The 19,002-nt window shown below is 44.6% G+C and overlaps 1 long non-coding RNA gene across 1 annotated transcript; it reads left to right on the top strand.

Annotated features, from left to right (window-relative positions):
• The first annotated feature begins 9,705 nt into the window (after positions 1 to 9,705).
• Positions 9,706 to 18,505, top strand: LOC147343469 (uncharacterized). Its single transcript, XR_015156027.1, has 2 exons — positions 9,706 to 9,873; positions 18,280 to 18,505. It is a non-coding gene; the product is annotated as an uncharacterized LOC147343469 (long non-coding RNA).
• Positions 18,506 to 19,002: the final 497 nt, after the last annotated feature.

Raw genomic sequence — 19,002 nt, 5'->3', positions numbered from 1 at the left:
AATGACAATCTGTCTCCTTAAGATAGTGTCTAGAATCTTATCATCACACTTAATCCCATCAAGCTGAACCAAAATTCCATCTAGTATCATAGACTTCATTTTTCAGAGCAGTTTTAGAATTGAATGAAAAGCACAGAGTTTTTAGGCAGGCTACACAGGCAAGCTACAGTCCAAAAAGGGTCAGCGCCTCCACAGTCCACACGGTAGCAGAGTCGGGCACAATGCAGTGACTTAGCACACAGGCACACACCCCTGATCCTGACGCCCATTGCTGGTTTTCTGTCCAGAAGTGAAGATGCCTGCACTCTCTGAACTTTGACCCCACTCTCTTCAACTCAGAAGAATTGTTGGTCTGTTTGGGTTCTTGTAGCCTGAGCTTTAGGCCTGGAAATCTGTAGAGGCTGGAGATGTCATTAGTCTCATTTCACTTCTTTTCTTTTTTTACAAATGGTTAAGCACATAACATTTAATTAGCTAATTCATTAATTTGGCTGCCTTGGACCTTAATCATGGCAGGCAGGATCTTAGTTGTGGCATGTGGGATCTAGTTCCCTGACCAGGGGTGCACCCAGGCCTCCTGCATTGGGAGCACAGAATCCCAGCCACCAGACCACCAGGGAAGTCCCTCACCTCACTTGTTTTCTTCTCTCCTCAATTAGGGTCCTGTACTGCTTGTGCCAGAGTCTGAATCAGTAGTTTCACAGGTTTTGCCTGGTTCCTTAGTTGTGTACTGTAGGAGTGCAGTATACAGTCCCATCACACTCCATTTTATTTTTTTAAATGCTGAATTGTGGGGTCCAAGCTCCTGTCTTTGAGGGTGTGCCCTTTCTTCCTGAGATAATATTGTAACCTTGAATATACTCAGGTAAACAACTCCCCTCACCTTGTCAAGATTCCTGTTCTCTCCTGAAGCTGCATGTTCCGGACTGATACCCATTGCTTTAGTTCCTGCTGAAGATCCCAGTCCCTTTGAGCTTTCCTGTTATTTTCCTGCACGTTTCAGGGGCAGTGATGCAGGTTCTATGAGCAGGTTTCTGTCGCTCTGGCTCCTTTTGCTTCCCTCCCTTTCCCTCCCCTCCTCTTTCTCACCCTCTTTCTATATCTTCAGCCTGTCTCATCTTGTGGAGGGGAGACTGCTAAGGGAGAGGTAACCCAGATCCAAGCTTGTGTAGACAGTGGTTCCAATGAGCTACCTGTACCACCTCATTTACTTTACCCAGTATCTTCAGGCGGGAGGTAAGACCTTAGAAACGGGAGCTCTGTCCACTCTGCTCAGAGGGGCTTGGGGGTGGAGGTCTCTTCTGATGGACCATGGGACGAAGGAAGCAACGGAAACCACGTGGCTGCTGGTCAGCAGGGCTTCACAGAAACCCGCCATCATCACCCAGGGTCTCTGCGGAAGCTCTTCCCTGAGCCCTGCGCTCCCCAGGAGTGGCTGCCTCCTGAGCCTCCCCGGACTCCCCGGTCTCTGCCCACCCTCAACCCCCACTCCCAGCTTCCTGGCCCTGGCATTTGGGGCCGCCCTTCTTGCTCTGTGTTTCTTAGCTTCTGTTCATTTCTCTCACCAGCTGTGTCTCTGTGTGTCAGTTATTGCAGGGTTGCAAAAACAAGTGGTCCACATTATGCTAATGCAACCTCAGCTGCAGTCTGTGGCCAAGTTTTGGTGAAGAAACTTTGAAAGTTTTCAAGACTTTCTTGTGTCTGTGTGTGGGGGGGGGGAAGGGGGGGAGGCGGGGTGTTCTCAAAAGGTTCTGCAACCCAGGAAAAGTTACTTCAGAGTGTAGACACCCACAGCCCATCCCTGTGGGGCTTTCAGGGGGTGCCTCCCATCTTTTTCCTCTTCACTTGTCCAGATCTGGTTGTGAGTCAGTCAGGGTTCTCCACAGAAATAACCCATTTCTTTAAGGAATCATCTCACACCATTATGAAAGTAAGTCCCCAAACAAACAAACAGATCCAGTGCCAGTGAGGTAGGCCAGCAGGACTCAGGGAGGAGCTGATGCTGGAGTTAAAATCTGAAGGCTGGCTGCTGGCAGAATTCCTTCCCTTTGGGGGAAGTCAGTCTTTGTTCAGGCCTTCAACTGATCGGATGAGGCCCACGCATGTCATGCAGCGGTAATAATAACCTGCTTTACCAAAGTCCACTGATTCAAATGTAGGTCTCATTTCCAAACATCCTCACAGGAACACCCAGAATGATGTTTGGCCAAATATCCGGGCAGCAAGGCCCAGCCGCATCCGTACGTGAGATGAGGCACCACAGGGAGGTTCTCAGGTTCCCTCTTCTCTGTCTTGTCTCCCCTTTTCATTACAGTGTGGGTTTCCAGACATTAGAATCTTTGAGAATGACAGCATTTGTGGTCCCTTAGAGGTGAGGGGACACATGGGAGTGGTCCTCCGTCCCTCCTGTCGGCCCCATTTATCCATTCTAAAATGAGACCTAATGGGCTCTTTCTATTACAAACCCTGCATTTTGTCTTTGCCAATCTTCAACTGAAGCAGAGCTTGCATAGATTGAGCAACACAGATCCTGAGTGTCCAGCTGGAACCCGCATCCCTGTCAAACTATGGGATGGCCCCATCCAGCCCCAAGTGCCTTGACCCCCTCCCCTCCTCCTCTCCGACCCTCTCCTCCTCATCCTGCCTGCAGAACTCTGTGGAATCTGGCTGGTGGGGTCAGGACACATTCTAAGCAGTGCAAGGACCTCTGGCTTTTTATTCCAGTAGTTCTGATAAGCTCACATAGTTTAATGCCAGTAGTTCTCAACTCACATGGTTTTTCATTGTAGTTTACCTTTAAAAAACATTTACCCTCATCTTCACTGAATGGTGGGTGTTAGTCCCTTGGACTACAAGGAGATCCAACCAGTCAATCCTAAGGGAAATCAACCCAGAATATTCATTGGAAGCCTAATACTGAAGCCCCGATGCTTTGGCCACTTGATGCAAAGAGCCAACTCATTGGAAAAGACCGTGATTTTTGGATAGATTGAGGGCACGAGAAGGAGGTGGCAGAGGATGAGATGGTTGGATGGCATCACAGTCTCATGGACATAAATTTGAGCAAACCCCAAGAGATAGTGAAGGACAGAGCAACCTGGAGTGCTGCAATCCGTGGGGTCACAGAGTTAGACATGACTGGGAAAGCAACTGAACAATAACAAGAACAACAACAGTGACCTCTGGGAGGGGGAAGGGACCACGAACTTGTCTGTGTTTGGCTCCTGACAGGTACTCCATACAGTCTGTTGCCTCAGTGACTGTGGAGCCAACACTGAGAACCAAGGAGGGCTTGGTCATTTACTGGGTTCAGATTATGCATGTGGCCTCTGCAACAGGGAGCTGGAGGCATCACTGGGGTGGCAAAGGGAGCCCAGGGTGTCCTGCACTATTTTCTGCTATTCTCAGCCTGTGAATCGCCAGTGTTGTGGTCAGACTGCCCCCTGTGGGTCTGATGCACTCAGAAAGCTTTGAAGAAAAGAAAAAAAAATAGAGGCTTTTTGCTTAGGAGACCTAAAACTTAACAGCACACTCTCCCTACCATGGTGTCAGGTAGGGAGAGAATGCATGGCGAGCCTAGGCTTTTGCTTTTGTTCAGGTATAGGGTTGGAGGTCTGAGTTTTCAAGGATGCTGCTGCTGCTGCTGCTAAGTCGCATCAATCATGTCTGACTCTGTGCGACCCCCAGAGAAGGCTCCCCCATCCCTGGGATTTTCCAGGCAAGAATACTACAGTGGGTTGCCAGTGCCTTCTCCATTCAAGGATGCTCTATTGGTGAATTTAAAACATATGAGGGAGAATTTAAAGTGTAGGAAGAGAAACCAACAAACAAGTGACCCAAATGGTCAGTTACAGAAATCAACCAAGGTTTCTAAAACAAAGGAGCCTGGGGAGGGGGCCGTGGCCTGGCCCTTCCTCTGGCGTTTTCTGGAGTTCTGTGAGTCAGTCTAGCAAATCATACAACTTGAAGGGGGAGGTACTGGGATTCCTTAGTTTGTAGCCAAGTTGGGCAGAAGTGTGTGGAGGATGGGGACTCAAGGGTTGGGGACAGTCTTGTAGAACTGGGATCATACCTGTGAGGCTGCCCCTCCTTCTGGGGTGGTTAGTGTCAGAACTGAGCTGAAGCCCTGGACACACAGTTGGTGTCAAGAAGGGAAAACACACAAACAAAACCCTCTCAGCCAGGACCTGTGAACCCTCTGTAATCTCAGTTTTAAGCAACCATTCTCGACTTCCACCTCCTGTCTTTCTGGCTCAATCCTTTGTAACTGAAGAACCTAGAATCCTTGACCTGATGCTGCTAAGCCCGTTCAAACGCCCCAGGTTTCAGCTTGTTTTCAGGACGCCTCATGCACAGTGGGTCCTGTCTCCCACTGGTCCTGCTTGGACGTCTCCTTCCCCTCTGCTTGCCTTCACTCCCCACGACTGCTTCACGTGGCACCTTCTCCTCCAAAGCTCCTGTCATCTCCCCATGCCCACTCTCAGCTGAGAGAGGTTATGCCAGGTTTTCAAAGAAATCAAAGTAACCAGAAGTGAATTTAAACAATTGTGGCCTCCAGGTGTGTCTACGTCTGAGCCCACGAGTGGCATGTGATTCTCTCCAAGCTCCCTGCACACTTTCCTGTCTCTTCTCCCTGCCCCTCTTCCAAGGTCCCCACCACCTCCTTTTTCTTTTACCATCTTTGGAGAGATTCTGAATGGTTTCTGTTTGATGATGACTCCTCTTTGTCCAGGTGAAATATTCCTGTGCTATTTTTCTTAATTTATTGTATTTAACTGCTTGCTTTATACTGATTCTATTTTTTTGTTTGTTTGTTTTTTAATTTGTGCCGGCTCTTAGCTGTTGCATGCACAATCTTCAGTTGCGACACGTGAACTCTTAGCTGTGGCATGTGGGATCTAATTCCCTGACCAGGGATTGTGCCTGTGCCCCAGAATTGGGAGCTCAGAATCTTAACCACTGGACCACCAGGGCTGTCCCTGTACAATCTACTTTAAAGAGGTTTTGTAGGGGAGTAGAAAGAATTGGGTTCCAGGCTACAGGGATTTCTTCCTATGATGAATGATTGTTACTATGAATACCTTCTTTCAATGGGTAACCAATGAGAATAACACAAATGGACCATCCCCAATCTCAGAACCAGATTCACAACTGCTGCCTCCTAAGCAGACTGCTTCCTACCAGTGTGGTTCCCTCATGTGATGGTCAAGTCAGCACATCTCTTCTCCTTCCTGAAGCTGAGCTTCCTGTGCTATACAGCAGCTTCCCAATAGCTAGCTGTTTTATATATTATGGGTTTATAACAGTCTTTTACCTTCGCTTCCTGAATCCAGTCTATATATAGCTACTGAGTTATTTCCAGATTACAAACTTGACAGTGTTATTTTCTCATTTAAAGTCCTTCAGTTTCTTCTCTTTGCTTACAAGACAAATTCAAATATCCAAACCTGAGTCTACATATCCTACAGTGTTTCCTTTTTCTTTAGCCAAAGGACACATGACTTCCCAAATTCACAGTGAAATCTACACCTTTCTATCTTTGCCTATGATCTTCCTTTTTCCAGGACTGGCTTCACCACTGTGTGTGTGTCTGCCTCATAAATACTGACTCATCCCTTAGACCATAAATCAAAAACTGACCTCACAGCAAAGTTTTACCAACCTCTCCCCCTGCTCCCACCCCCACACCATAGGAACAGGAACAGCCCTTCCTTCCTTTAAGACCCCTCCTCCTCATTGCAGTAAATAGTGATGAACTGTTACAGTGTGGATCTGTTTGATCCAGCTGAAAGCCCCTGGCATTCTGGGTCCACATTTTGTTCATTTTGTACCTGATTCTGCCTAGGAACTGGAAATCGTGGGAGCAGAGGAAATGGGTCTCAGGAAGAATGGTGCTGAGCCAAGCTGCCCTGTGCCTGGAAAGGGGGCCAGGAGAGTGCTAGAAACTGAGAACCAGGTGATGCCCAAAGGGACCCATCTGACTGTTTCCTATCTTGGTGTAATTTCTCTCACTTGAGTGCTTTGCCCAGAAACTTCAAGGATGTTAGATTACTATACTCGTGTAACATGAAGCAGGAAGATAAGCCTACATTCTGAGTAACTGACTTCCTTTTATTAAGCACGAGGGACAAACATATTTTCCCCAGAGGCAGATAATTTGGCTTTTACTTAGTGCAGGAAGTATCTTTTTGCTAAGAAACCATTCTTCAGAGCCTAGTGTCAGCAGGTGGGAGCCATGGGCTCAGATGCTGTAGCATCTCAGAGTTGGAGGGACCTAAGTGATCATTGCATTTTCCAGATGAGAAAACTAAGGTCCAGAAAAGAGAGGCTACTTATTTCCCAGGGGTCCAGAGGCAAGGGGCATCTCTGGAGCCACAGCCCTGGTTTCCTGACTCTAAAATTGGTGTTTTCTCAGTTAATCCTAAGACTCAGTAATGACACTCTTTCATGGAGAAAATGTCTAGAGTTCTGAATAATAATCAGAAGAGAAATCAGAAAATAAAAGAAGATTAAAATGGTGAAATTAAGCAATGTTGTGCTATTTCCTTTTATGGACACTTTTTATTGCCAAAGTATTTTTGTCATTTTCAACCTAACCATTTTTTTGTCTCCCTATTTCAAATGCACCTGATGAAGCACCTCAAGACTCTTCACTTTTTCTGAGCTGAGTTCGTTGCTTCCCCGCCCCTGCCCCCTACTTTCCAGCTGATGCGATGGTTCAAGCGCACGTCTAGGTATGATTTACTACATTGTCTCCCCAGACAGGTTTTCTCTCTTTTTCTTGCTGACATGCCGCCCTATTTCCTCTTGATTTCCTCCTTTCTGCAGGGGTATCTGACCATCTGAGCCCTAAGGCCATGCCACGGTGTCACAAAGAGCTGTTCTCCTCCTTCTATCTCCTCCCGTCCTCAGTGTTCCTGGCGCTGCAGCAGCGCTCGGACCCTCCCACACCCTCCACTCGCCCAGCAGCTCAGCTCTCGGGGGTCGGCGATGACTGGCTCCTTGAGCTTGCTGAGTGGGATGGGCAGTGACGAGCCCCCCGCATTTTGCAGCCTCGCGTCCCCTCCAGTCTCTGCCGATGAGCCAGGCCTGGGAACAGAGGCCCCGGTGCCCAGCGCTGGCCCTTGGGTCCCTGCCAAGAGGCGCCGCGGGTCTGCAGGTGCCCACTCAGTGATTTCTCTGGTTCACTAGGGCCCGGTGATGGGAACACAGCGGGCGTCAGGGCACCTCCAGGAACAGGCCCTGGAGGACGAAGGAGAGTCTCCTCAGGCCCTGCTGCCCACAGGAGGAAGAGGAGGTGAGTGAGGGAAGCCGAGGGCCCAGGCAGACGGGTCTTGGCTTGGGGGACCTCAGGCAGGAGCCCAAGGAACAGGCGAGCAGCCGTCCTTCCGCTGTGCCCACTCTGCGTCGGGCCCACGCGCCTCTCCAGAGCGCCTGGAGCCACGTGCCTCAGAACCAAGGGGCCCTGGGGGTCAGCTCACCCAGCTCTGGCATCTCGCCAACGAGGATGCGCAGGCACCGTTGGGACATGACCTGTAGTCAAAGGCGGAGCCGAGACCAGAGTCCGGGTCCAAAGACTCAGTCCAGCGTCATCTTTCCACACAACATCCCAGAGGTGTCTGAGGCTGCTTCTGAGGGAGCGAGGGGGCTGCGGGACGGGACACGCGTGGTGGCGGGGCCCGGCTCTGCATCCACCCGGGGCTCAGTCCACCTGACCTCCGTGTGGTCCTGCTCCCCGCGGAGGGAACAGGTGCTCCGGAGGCTGCAGGGAGGATCCCAGGAGGGTCCTGGGGCGCTCTGCACTGAGAGGGTCCTGGGGCACTCTGCTAAAAGCCGGCGTGGTGCCACCCAATGCCCGATACACTTCCAGGGGCAACGGACGCTCATGGCAGCTGACCGCGGCCCAAGACCCAAAGCCGCCCATGCACACGTGGGGTGGTGCCTCCCCCAAACCGACCGGAGGCAGAGTGTCAGGGGCTTGAAGGCCCCCTTCTTGTTCTCACTGGAAGCACGACCCCGAGACTGGAGTGTGTGCAGAGGCGGGCAGGCCGGGAGTCCGGGTTCCTGAACCCCTGATTCAGGAGCGATGAGTGAGCCCACTCAGGGTCCAGCGTGGAAGGCGTGGGACCCCAGGCTTGAATGTGAGAAGTCTGGGCACAGATGAAGGAGAAAAACCCCACGTTCCTATGGTTCTGTCAAAGGTGCTTCCTGTTTCCTGGCTCGAGTTATTCTCCGTCTGGTTCACACCTAAGGGCTCAACGCTGAGGAGTCTCAGTCTTGGGTTTTCAAGACCTCGGAGTCTTGTAGGTGAAACAAGGTCGACACGTAACAGGACTCCCAACTCGTTCATGACTCAAGGACGTCATACTGTTTCTCTAGGGAGATAATGAGGGCTCAGAGTGAGGCCTGTCCTGTCAGAGTGCAGTCAGTAAGCTCCTCAGAGCAGAGCCGGGTGGGAACAGAGCTGCCAGGACCTGACAGAGAAGAGATGTGCTAACCCAGGGCCACATGCTCCCTGGCCTGCTCTGCTGGAGGTGCACGTGGGGAGCAGACTGGGGCCTTTTATGGCCCCAAAACTGAAGAAGAACTTTATGATATTCTGTGACTGCTCTCTCTCCCTCCCTTCTTCCCTCCATTTCTATTTTCTCTCCTTTGAAGTAGCAACCAGCTTGCCTTGAACAATTTTCTCACAGCCCATACATCCTCCAGAGATTTCACTCAGAGCCCATAATCAGAATTAGCCCACATTACTAGACCCAATGTGGATTTTTATCTCACTCTAACTTTTCAAACAGAAATCTTGACATGAACTCAGTCATCTCCATTTTGACCCTGCAAGAGTGGTAGACTTAATCCCAGGGTGGCAGAAGCACTGGGTGTTGGTGTTGTCATTAGAATTCCCTCCATTTCTTCACTAGACACAGTCATTTCTGACCACCCAAGGACATCTTGGCTGAAACTACAACTTGTGCTTCATGCATGAGTTGAAATTCTTCATCAAGCCCTGGAAGAAAAATCAAAGGTTTTTACAGAAGAAATTACACATAAAGAAAAAAAGGTGGAAGCATCTATTTAAAACACAGCAACTGTCTTTAAAAACTGTTTTTGAAAAACCTTGTTTCATTTTTGGAGATTGAGGAAGTTGATCTTTGACAGGAGAAAGAAGGGATAAAAGAAACAGGAAAACAGGGGAAATGGATAGAAACAAGTTAATTTTTGCATTGTCATAACTGAGAAATAGTTTGCAGCATAAAAGACATTTACCAGAGGATAACCCCTAGACATGATTTTGACCTTGTTTGGCCACAATTTCCTCTTCTGTGAAATAAGGAAGTTGGCTTTGAGGATCTCTTCATGGCTGCACAGGCTTTTCTCTAGTTCTGGAGAGCACAGGCTGATCTCCAGTTGCAGGGCACATGTTTCTCATTGCAGGGGCTTCTCACTGTGGATCCCAGGTTCCGGGGCACAGGCTTATGATGGTGTCTCAGGGGCTTAGTTGCTCCCACACGTGGGATCTTCTCGAACCAGATTCATCAGCAACACTGACATTTTACATCAGAACAGAGAATGAAGGATACGAGGGGTACGTTTGCTATTGGTGTTTAGCTGGGAAAGAAGGGGATCCCAGTCAGATGGTGAGACCCCCCCCCCCCCCCAGATTTCCTCATGGGACTTCCACGAGGCTTCATATAAATGTCTTTTCCAGAGGGGGAGGAGCCAAGATGGCGGAGGAGTAGGACGGGGAGAACACTTTCTCCCCCACAAATTCATCAAAAGAGCATTTAAAAGTCGAGTAAATTCCACAAAACAACTTCTGAATGCTGGCAGAGGACATCAGGCACCCAGAAAAGCAACCCAACTCTTCGAAAGGAGGTAGGAAAAAATATTAAAGACAAAAAAAAGAGACAAAAGAGGGAGGGACGGAGTTCCGTCCCGGGAAGGGAATCTTAAAAAGAGAGAAGTTTCCAAACACCAGGAAACCTTCTCACTGCCAAATCTGTGCCGAGCTTTGGAAGCACAGAGGGCAACATAACAGGGAGAAAGAATAAATAAACAATTAAAACTCGCAGATTGCGAGCCCTACGGTAACTCCCCCAGTGGAGAAGCAGCGCAGACGCCTGCATCCGCCATTAGCAAGCGGGGGCTGGGCAGGGAGGCGCGGCGTGGGCTGCATCGCTGAGAGTAAGAATCTGGCCTGAATACCCTGAGCGCTATCTGAGCGAAATAATTTGGGCTAGCAAACCAGACTGTGGGATATCTACCACGCGAAAAGCCAGCCCTAACCTAAGACCGCCAGGCCTGTGCACAGAACAAAGGACTGAACAGAGATAGCCGGCTGCAGATCTTCCCCCTCCGGTGACAGGCAGCCAGAGCCGGAAGGGGGCAATCGCAGCCCCAGAGAGACATTATATACCAAACTGTAAGCAGGCTTCTTTGCTAACTAAAACTTCTTGGGGGTCTGGACGGTCAACATCTGCCTGAGAAGGTGCACCGGTTTTACACCCAGATAACCGAGTGGCGGGGAGGCGATAAGTCGCAGCATTGGTGCTCGCCAAACACCTCATCACCTGAGCTGCTCGGACCTGGGAAGAGCACAAAACGCAGGCCCAACTGAGTCTGCACCTCTGAGGACTACTCGAGTGCCTGAACCTGAGCGGCTTGGACCTGGGAGGTGCATGCAGCCCAGGGCCAGCCTCGGATTGTTCCCAGCGGAACAACCTAGAGTCCGAGCAGTGTGGACAGGGAGGCTACATGCGCCGTGAGCGGGGGCAGACCCAGGGTGGCTGAGGCACTGCGAGCCCACGCCAGTGTTATTTGTTTGCAGCATCCCTCCCTCCCTCCCCACAGTGCGACTGAACAAGTAAGCCTAAAAAAAAAAAAAAAAAAAGTGTCCTCCACCGTGCCCTTTGTGTCAGGGCGGAAACCAGATACTGAAGAGACTAGCAAACAGAAGAAGATATAACAGAGGGAAACGCCTTGGAAGCTACAGGCAATAGATCAAAACCCTGTGGTTACTATGGACTACATAGGAAGGGGCCTATAGATCTTGAGAAATATAAATGTGACCAAGGAACTAGCCAAAAATGAACTGAACCCACAACACCCACAAAAAAAAAAAAAAAAAAGTCCTAGATATATTTTTATTATTTTTACGATCATTCTTTCTTTTTTTTTAATTAAAAAAAAAAATTTTAAGTCCTCTATTGTTCCTTTAATTTTCACTTTTATAACCTATTACTTTGCAAAAAAAAAAAAAAAAAGACCCTATTTTTTTCTTCTTCAGCAAACTTCATATATATATATTTTATAATTTTTTGACCTTGTTTTTTTTTGTTTGTTTGTTTTTTGTTTTTGTTTTTTTCTTCTTTTCTTTAACATTGTATTTTTGAAATTCCAAACTCTACTCTAGATTTTTAATTTTCACTTTTTGGTATATGTTATCAATTTTGTACCTATAGTTTTTTTTTTTTATATAGTTTCTGTGACTTTTTTTTTTCTTCTTCTTCTCTGTTTCTTTCTCTTCTTCTTTTATATAACATTGTATATCTGAAATTCCAAACTTTACTCTAGATTTTTAATTTAGGCTTTTTGGTATTTGATATCAATTTTGTACCTGTATTTTCTTTATAATTTTTGTGACATTGTTTGTATTTGTTTGGTTTTTTTCTCTCTCTTTATTTTTCTTCTTCTTCTTCTTTTTTTTTTTTTAACATTGTATTTTTGAAATTCCAAACTCTACTCTAGATTTTTAATTTTTGCTTTCTGGTATTAGTTATCAATTTTGTACCTGTACTTTCTTTATAATTTTCACGACCTTGTTTGTTTTTGTTTGTTCGTTTTTTCTCTCTTTCTTTTCCTTCTTCTTTTTTTCAACATCGTATTTTTGAAATTCCAAACTCTACTCTAGATTTAAAATTTTTGCTTTCTGGTATTAGTTATCAATTTTGTACCTGTACTTTCTTTATAATTTTCGCGACCTTGTTTGTTTTTGTTTGTTCGTTTTTTCTCTCTTTCTTTTCCTTCTTCTTTTCTTTAACATCGTATTTTTGAAATCCAAAACTCTACTCTAGATTTTTAATTTTTGCTTTTATGTATTTGTTACCAATTTTGTACCTTTAAGGACCCAATCTTCAGGACCCATTTTTCACTAGGGAGCGAGATTACTGGCTTGACTGCTCTCTCTCCCTTTGGACTCTCCTTTTTCTCCACCAGGTCGCCTGTGTCTCCTCCCTAACCCCTCTCTACTCTACCCAACTCTGTGAATTTCTGTGTGTTCCAGACGGTGGAGAACACTTAGGGAACTGATTACTGGCTGGATCTGTCTCCCTCCTTTTCATTCCCCCCTTTTATCCTTCTGGCCACCTCTGTTACCTTCCTCCTTCTTCTCTTCTCTGTATAACCCCGTGAACATCTCTGAGTGGTCCAGTTGTGGAGTGCACATAAGGAAGTGACTACTGGCTAGCCCACTCTCTCCACTATTGATTCAACTCATCTCATTTGGGTCACCTCTAACTCCCTCCTCCCTCTTCTCTTCTCCATGTAACCCTGTGAACCTCTCTGAGTGACCCTCATCATAGAGAAACTTTTCATCTTTAATGTAGATGTTTTATCAATGGTGCTGTATAGAAGGAGAAGTTTTGAAACTACTGTAAAAATAAGACCGATAACCGGAAGCAGGAGACTTAAGTCCAAACCCTGACTCCAGGGAACTCCTGACTCCAAGGAACATTAATTGACAGGAGCTCATCAAATGCCTCCATACCAACACTGAAACCAAGCACCACACAAGGGCCAATAAGTTCCAGGGCAAGACATACCAAGCAAATTCTCCAGCAACAAAGGAACACAGCCCTGAGCTTCAAGATACAGGCTGCCCAAAGTCACCCCAAAACTATAGACATCTCATAACTCATTACTGGACATTTCATTGCACTCCAGAGAGAAGAAATACAGCTCCACCCACCAGAACACCGACACAAGCTTCGCTAACCAGGAAACCTTGACAAGCCACCTGTACAAACCCACACACAGTGAGGAAATTCCACAATAAAGAGAACTCCACAAACTGCCAGAATACAGAAAGGACACCCCAAACTCAGCAATTTAAACAAGATGAAGAGACAGAGGAATACTCAGCAGATAAAGGAACAGGATAAATGCCCACCAAACCAAACAAAAGAGGAAGAGATAGGGAATCTACCTGATAAAGAATTCCGAATAATGATAGTGAAATTGATCCAAAATCTTGAAACTAAAATGGAATAACAGATAAATAGCCTGGAGACAAGGATTGAGAAGATGCAAGAAAGGTTTAACAAGGACCTAGAAGAAATAAAAAAGAGTCAATATATAATGAATAATGCAATAAATGAAATTAAAAACACTCTGGAGGCAACAAATAGTAGAAAAACAGAGGCAGAAGATAGGATTAGTGAATTAGAAGATAGAATGGTAGAAATAAATGAATCAGAGAGGATAAAAGAAAAACGAATTAAAAGAAATGAGGACAATCTCAGAGACCTCCAGGAAAATACTAAATGCTACAACATTCGAATCATAGGGGTTCCAGAAGAAGAAGACAAAAAGAAAGACCATGAGAAAATACTTGAGGAGATAATAGTGGAAAACTTCCCTAAAATGGGGAAGAAAATAATCACCCAAGTCCAAGAAACCCAGAGAGTTCCAAACAGGATAAACCCAAGGAGAAACACCCCAAGACACATATTAATCAAATTAACAAAGATCAAACACAAAGAACAAATATTAAAAGCAGCAAGGGAAAAACAACAAATAACACACAATGGAATTCCCATAAGGATAACAGCTGATCTTTCAATAGAAACTCTTCAAGCCAGGAGGGAATGGCAAGACATACTTAAAATGATGAAAGAAAATAACCTACAGCCCAGATTATTGTACCCAGCAAGGATCTCATTCAAGTATGAAGGAGAAATCAAAAGCTTTTCAGACAAGCAAAAGCTGAGAGAATTCTGCACCACCAAACCAGCTCTCCAACAAATACTAAAGGATATTCTCTAGATAGGAAACACAAAAATGGTGTATAAACTCGAACCCAAAACAATAAAGTAAATGGCAACGGGATCATACTTATCAGTAATTACCTTAAACATAAATGGGTTGAATGCCCCAACCAAAAGACAAAGACTAGCTGAATGGATACAAAAACAAGACCCCTACATATGTTGTCTACAAGAGACCCACCTCAAAACAGGGGACACATACAGACTGAAAGTGAAGGGCTGGAAAAAGATTTTCCATGCAAATAGGGACCAAAAGAAAGCAGGAGTAGTAATACTCATATCAGATAAAATAGACTATAAAACAAAGGCTGTGAAAAGAGACAAAGAAGGTCACTACATAATGATCAAAGGATCAATCCAAGAAGAAGATATAACGATTGTAAATATATATGCACCCAACACAGGAGCACCACAGTACGTAAGAAAAATGCTAACAAGTATGAAAGGAGAAATTAACAATAACACAATAATACTGGGAGACTTTAATACCCCACTCACACCTATGGATAGATCAACTAAACAGAAAATTAACAAGGAAACACAAACTTTAAATGATACAATAGACCAGTTAGACCTAATTGATATCTATAGGACATTTCATTCCAAAACAATGAATTTCACCTTTTTCTCAAGTGCACATGGAACCTTCTCCAGGATAGATCACATCCTGGGCCATAAAGCTAGCCTTGGTAAATTCAAAAAAATAGAAATCATTCCAAGCATTTGTTCTGACCACAATGCAGTAAGATTAGATCTCAATTACAGGAGAAAAACTATTAAAAATTCCAACATATGGAGGCTGAACAACACGCTGCTGAATAACCAACTTATCACAGAAGAAATCAAAAAAGAAATCAAAATTGCATAGAAACGAATGAAAATGAAAACACAACAACCCAAAACCTGTGGGACACGGTAAAAGCAGTCCTAAGGGGAAAGTTCATAGCAATACAGGCACACCTCAAGAAACAAGAAAAAAGTCAAATAAATAACCTAACTCTATACCTAAAGCAACTAGAAAAGGAAGAAATGAAGAACCCCAGGGTTAGTAGAAGGAAAGAAATCTTAAAAATTAGAGCAGAAATAAATGCAAAAGAAACAAAAGAGACCATAGCAAAAATCAACAAAACCAAAAGCTGGTTCTTTGAAAGGATAAATAAAATTGACAAACCATTAGCCAGACTCATCAAGAAACAAGGAGAAAAATCAAATCAACAAAATTAGAAAAGAAAATGGAGAGATCACAACAGACAACATAGAAATACAAAGGATCATAAGAGACTACTATCAACAATTATATGCCAATAAAATGGGCAACATGGAAGAAATGGACAAATACTTAGAAAAGTACAACTTTCCAAAACTGGACCAGGAAGAAATAGAAAACCTTAACAGACCCATCACAAGCACGGAAATTGAAACTGTAATCAAAAATCTTCCAGCAAACAAAAGCCCAGGTCCAGACGGCTTCACAGCTGAATTCTACCAAAAATTTAGAGAAGAGCTAACACCTATCCTGCTCAAACTCTTCCAGAAAATTGCAGAGGAAGGTAAACTTCCAAACTCATTCTATGAGGCCACCATCACCCTAATACCAAAACCTGACAAAGATGCCACAAAAAAAGAAAACTACAGGCCAATATCACTGATGAACATAGATGCAAAAATCCTTAACAAAATTCTAGCAATCAGAATCCAACAACACATTAAAAAGATCATACACCATGATCAAGTGGGCTTTATCCCAGGGATGCAAGGATTCTTCAATATCCGCAAATCAATCAATGTTATACACCACATTAACAAATTGGAAAATAAAAACCATATGATTATCTCAATAGATGCAGAGAAAGCCTTTGACAAATTTCAACATCCATTTATGATAAAAACTCTCCAGAAAGCAGGAATAGAAGGAACATACCTCAACATAATAAAAGCTATATATGACAAACCCACAGCAAACATTATCCTCAATGGTGAAAAATTGAAAGCATTTCCTTTAAAGTCAGGAACAAGACAAGGGTGCCCACTTTCACCATTACTATTCAACATAGTTTTGGAAGTTTTGGCCACAGCAATCAGAGCAGAAAAAGAAGTAAAAGGAATCCAAATTGGAAAAGAAGAAGTAAAACTCTCCCTGTTTGCAGATGACATGATCCTCTACATAGAAAACCCTGAAGACTCCACCAGAAAATTACTAGAACTAATCAATGATTATAGTAAAGTTGCAGGATATAAAATCAACACACAGAAATCCCTTGCATTCCTATACACTAATAATGAGAAAACAGAAAGAGAAATTAAGGAAACAATTCCATTCACCATTGCAACGGAAAGAATAAAATACTTAGGAATATATCTACCTAAAGAAACTAAAGACCTATATATAGAAAACTATAAAACACTGGTGAAAGAAATCAAAGAGGACACTAATAGATGGAGAAATATACCATGTTCATGGATTGGAAGAATCAATATAGTGAAAATGAGTATACTACCCAAAGCAATTTATAGATTCAACGCAATCCCTATCAAGCTACCAACAGTATTCTTCACAGAGCTAGAACAAATAATTTCACAATTTGTATGGAAATACAAAAAACCTCGAATAGCCAAAGCGATCTTGAGAAAGAAGAATGGAACTGGAGGAATCAACCTACCTGACTTAAGGCTCTACTACAAAGCCACAGTTATCAAGACAGTATGGTCCTGGCACAAAGACAGAAATATTGATCAATGGAATAAAATAGAAAGCCCAGAGATAAATCCACGCACATATGGACACCTTATCTTTGACAAAGGAAGCAAGAATATACAATGGATTAAAGACAATCTCTTTAACAAGTGGTGCTGGGAAATCTGGTCAACCACTTGTAAAAGAATGAAACTAGACCACTTTCTAACACCATACACAAAAATAAACTCAAAATGGATTAAAGATCTAAACGTAAGACCAGAAACTATAAAACTCCTAGAGGAGAACATAGGCAAAACACTCTCCGACATACATCACAGCAGGATCCTCTATGACCCACCTCCCAGAATATTGGAAATAAAAGCAAAAATAAACAAATGGGACCTAATTAACCTTAAAAGCTTCTGCACATCAAAGGAAACTATTAGCAAGGTGAAAAGACAGCCTTCAGAATGGGAGAAAATAATAGCAAATGAAGCAACGGACAAACAACTAATCTCAAAAATATACAAGCAACTCCTACAGCTCAACTCCAGAAAAATAAATGACCCAATCAAAAAATGGGCCAAAGAACTAAAAAGACATTTCTCCAAAGAAGACATACAGATGGCTAACAAACACATGAAAAGATGCTCAACATCACTCATTATCAGAGAAATGGAAATCAAACCACTATGAGGTACCATTTCACACCAGTCAGAATGGCTGCGATCCAAAAGTCTACAAGCAATAAATGCTGGAGAGGGTGTGGAGAAAAGGGAACCCTCTTACACTGTTGGTGGGAATGCAAACTAGTACACCCACTATGGAGAACAGTGTGGAGATTCCTTAAAAAACTGGAAATAGAACTGCCTTATGATCCAGCAATCCCACTGCTGGGCATACACACTGAGGAAACCAGAAGGGAAAGAGACATGTGTACCCCAATGTTCATTGCAGCACTTTTTATAATAGCCAAGACACGGAAGCAACCTAGATGTCCATCAGCAGATGAATGGATAAGAAAGCTGTGGTACATATACACAATGGAGTATTACTCAGCCATTAAAAAGAATACATTTGAATCAGTTCTAATGAGGTGGATGAAACTGGAGCCTATTATACAGAGTGAAGTAAGCCAGAAGGAAAAACATAAATACAGTATACTAACACATATATATGGAATTTAGAAAGATGGTAACAATAACCCTGTGTACGAGACAGCAAAAGAGACACTGATGTATAGAACAGTCTTATGGACTCTGTGGGAGAGAGAGAGGGTGGGAAGATTTGGGAGAATGGCAATGAAACATGTAAAATATCATGTAGGAAACGAGTTGCCAGTCCAGGTTCGATGCACGATGCTGGATGCTTGGGGCTGGTGCACTGGGATGGCCCAGAGGGATGGTATGGGGAGGGAGGAGGGAGGAGGGTTCGGGATGGGGAACACATGTATACCTGTGGCAGATTCATTTTGATATTTGGCAAAACTAATACAATTATGTAAAGTTTAAAAATAAAATAAAATTAGAAAGAAAAACAAAATGTCTTTTCCATTCCCAGACAGCACTAGGGCGTTCAGTTTTGAAAGACCCTCCCGTCTTCCCGGTGGAATCTGCCTGAAGCAAGGGACACCGAGCTATGAGCCCTTCAGAAGACCCTGCTGGGCATTCACTGTTTGCTGCAAAATAAAGCCGAGCTGATGGAGGCAGCCCAGCTGAGGAACTCGGCGAGAGACCCAGAGCAAGTCTCCTCTTGTGCAAATAAAAGCATACACTTCTCACATCTACACAATTGAATGTTTTATCATTAGGACCGATGTTGTTTTCCATGGCAGGGTAGGTAGTGGGAGGGAGACAGTTATTATGCTTTAAATTCTTGCCTGGAAAATTCCATGGACAGAGGAACCTGACAGGCTACAGTCCATGGGGTTGCAAAGAGTTCAGCAAGACTGAGCGACTGAACACAAATGTTGCAACAGTGTTTTCATTCACAGAGCAAATGTGACTCTTAAGCCACTTCGGCCAGAGGCTGGAGTCCTGAGAGAGGTGCGATCATGCGGTGTCTTCCTTGTTCACGTGTCTTGTCCAAGGTGTGGCCCCATCTGTAGTTTGCTGAGTAGGCCGCCTCTCCATACAGGTGTCACTCTCCTCCCTCTGGGGAGGGAACAGGCCTTGACAGGACCACAGCTTTCTTCAGTTTACAGAGCAGGTTTAGGGTGGGAGGATGGAGACAGGATGCAAGGTGCCCAGGAAGCGGGGGACAAAGAGGAAGGACAAGAGACAT

The sequence above is a fragment of the Bos grunniens genome, chromosome 27 (assembly GCF_055505025.1).
Source record: "Bos grunniens cultivar Pamir isolate PY7600 chromosome 27, Bosgru_T2T1.0, whole genome shotgun sequence".
Taxonomy (NCBI): Eukaryota; Metazoa; Chordata; class Mammalia; order Artiodactyla; family Bovidae; genus Bos; species Bos grunniens.
Note: the sequence above shows the minus strand (reverse complement) of the source record. Positions and strands in the feature narration are given on the sequence as shown.